This window comes from Anser anser, assembly GCF_964211835.1.
Source record: "Anser anser genome assembly, chromosome: 23".
Classification (NCBI taxonomy): domain Eukaryota; kingdom Metazoa; phylum Chordata; class Aves; order Anseriformes; family Anatidae; genus Anser; species Anser anser.
In genome coordinates, this window is record NC_139744.1 from 5774519 (window position 1) to 5777414 (window position 2896).

Sequence of the window (2896 nt, forward strand, 5' to 3'; positions counted from 1 at the left end):
CCCGCTCCCGCCCCCGCCCTCCCGCGCCCAACCACCGCCCGCCGCCTCCCGCCGGCCACGCCCCCAACCCGGCTTGGCGGGGAGGCCGGGGGCGGCTCGGGTTTCCCAGAAGTGGGCGGGGCTTCCTGCAAAGCGGCCCCGCCCACAGCTTCCTCGGGGCGGTGCCGCGCTGCGCGTGCGCGGGGCTTGGGGAGGGGGGCGGGCTGCGCGGGGGAGAGGCGCGGTGCGCATGCGCTATGGAAATGGGGGGGGGGGGGGGGGGAGAGGGTGCGCGTGCGTCCAGGGTGCGTTAAACGGCCCCGGGCCGCTGAGGGGGTCGGTGCGTGCTGGGGGTTGGTCCCTGAGGTGGTTCCGTCTGCTGCTCGGGGAGGGGGCTGCTCGCAGCGGGCTCTTCTCCTTGTGCCCTTTGGAGAGGGGTGCTGCTGGCTGTAGCTTTTTATTATTGTTATTTTTATTTAACAGACCTCAATAAACGATGTTCTCCTGCACCGGTCCCAGCTCTGGGCGCGGTGGTTGTGTGTGGTGTGTGGCTCTGGGGTGCGGAGATCGGAGCTGCCACAATAAGGTGGCGGGCTGGCTGTCAGGGGGCTTGCTTATGTGTTAAATTCTGTCTTTACTCTTGGCTGAGGGAGTTGTTGGCTCATTTGTTACCCTTTGTGGCTTTGTTGCCTCCTGACCGTTAAGTGCCAGGAGAAGGGCTGTGAGGAGGGGGATCACCGTCTGGCAGCAGTGCTGCTGTGAGGGTGCTATTTCTCAGTGCTATAAGCTTGTAATAATCTTAGGGTTTATTTATTCGTTTGTTTCATCACTGTTACCTGGTAAACTGTGTGTGCCCCGTCCCTGGCAGTGCCCAAGGCCAGGCTGGATGGGGCTGGGGGCAGCCTGGGGGGCCTGCCCATGGCAGGTGGTGGCACTGGATGGGCTTGAAGGCCCTTTCCAACCCAAACCGTTCTGTGAGATATATCACTTTTACCAAGTGGTAAGATGAGGGGGAATGACCTCAAGTTGTGCCAGGGGAGGTTTGCGTTGGCTATTAGGGGAAATCTCCTTACTGAAAGGGTTGTGCAGCATTGCAACATGCGGCCCAGGGAAGTGGTTGAATCGCCATCCCTGGAGGTCTTCGAGAAATGTGTAGATGTAGAAGTTAGTAGCATGGTTTAGTGGTGGACTTATTTGTACCAGGTTAAAGGTTGGACTAGATGAACTTACAGGTCTTTTCCAACCTGAGTGATTCTGTGATTCTGATAGTTTACTCTCAATACTAATCTGTGTAAGCAGCGTTATTCTTTGCTTTGATGGTAAGGGTCACTTTAGGTAACTTCTGTTCGTTGTCTTGGGGGGCGGGGGGCCACGGAAAATAATCTTAGAGGTAATAATTTCAGACCTTTCAAAAATACTAATATATTTGCTTAGTTCTGCAGGATTTGGCCTCCTTGTATGACATACAGCGTGCTTTGCCCCATGCAGAAGGATGGCTCATGGTAGCAGCAAATAGGCTTTGTATGATAACCACCGTGGCGGTGCTCTGAGCAGTCTTGAAACTTTCAAGAGTGCAACCCCAAATCCCTCACCCTCAGTATGTACTGGATCAATACAGGTGCCTCTTGCTCAGATGCCTCACATAGTTTGGAGAGAGCTTTTCCATCATGAGAGCCCTTTCCTAAGAAAAAAGGGCAAAACAATATTGAGAAATAATCCCTCGTTGCCCAGTTACAGTACAAAACCAGAGTCACAGCAGGCTGCTATCAAGCATGATCTCTTAATAGTCAAGAGGCAATTCTGCATACTACTCCAATACTTCTGGAAATGGTTAAAATGGAAACAGAAAACGCTGGGAGTGGGGATAGTGTCAGGTCTGTTCTCTCAAGGAAGCAGCCAGCAATTGCAGGTGGCTTTCAGTCCTTCCTGGAGGAACTGAGCTATAGTCAGCTCTGCGTGGGGTGTATGGAGAAAACTGAGCTGCAGGGATAGGGCTGTGTTTTCCTGTGTTCCTTACAGTACGTGTTCTACTCACAGAACTGGATCCACCCAATCTAATGTCCCCTGAGTAAAGAATCATCCTTGCATCCAAGCACTAGGAAAACCTCAAGCAAGGAAAGAGTTGCAGAGAGTTGTGCTAATGACTAGTCACATCTTTTCCAGACGTTCAGAGCATAAGAAAAATGTGTGGTGTCAGTTGGTCAAGATGAAGAACTAGAAAAATTTTAATATGCCAATGGAAGTTGAAGTAATTTGATAAAAGTTCTGCCTTTGAAAATCTGAGGGGGTATTTGCAACGTTATTTTTGCTGGAGTAGCTGAGGTGATTGTAATAATGTGTTTTGAGGTATTTATGACCTTGACATTTTTATCACAGTGGAAAGAATATAAAAAAAAAATCTTTTGACAGTAGAATGGACCTGAATAGTCACTTTATGATTTTTTTTGAACAAGCCACACTTTCCATTTAAGTTACATTTTGTAACTGCTATCTGAAGATGGTGGGCAGGAGGTATGTGGTAATGAGAGTTTGAGAAGCACATTTGGCACTCATAACAAGCCCAGGTTCAAGCTGAAGCCCAGATTGCTGCTTTTGTCTTGTGGTTAAGTTATGTGAAATGAATCAATGGTATCAATCAGCTTACTGGCAGAGAAGTTTGTCGCCCTTGAAGCTGTAAAGAATGTCTTGAAAGCATGAACAAAGTGTAAATAATGTAATAATGACTGCTCTAGTAAGCAAGCAGCGTTCATGACATGCAGTAATAGCTTGGAGATGTGAAGAGTCCCATTAACTGGAAGAAACATGAACATGTACTGATCTGTCAGAGCTCTCCTGACAACTCTCCAACAGAATAAGCGTGCTTGGAGTGGGGTGGGAGCACAGCGCGTCCGACCCACCGAAGCAGAAACCTCCCAGC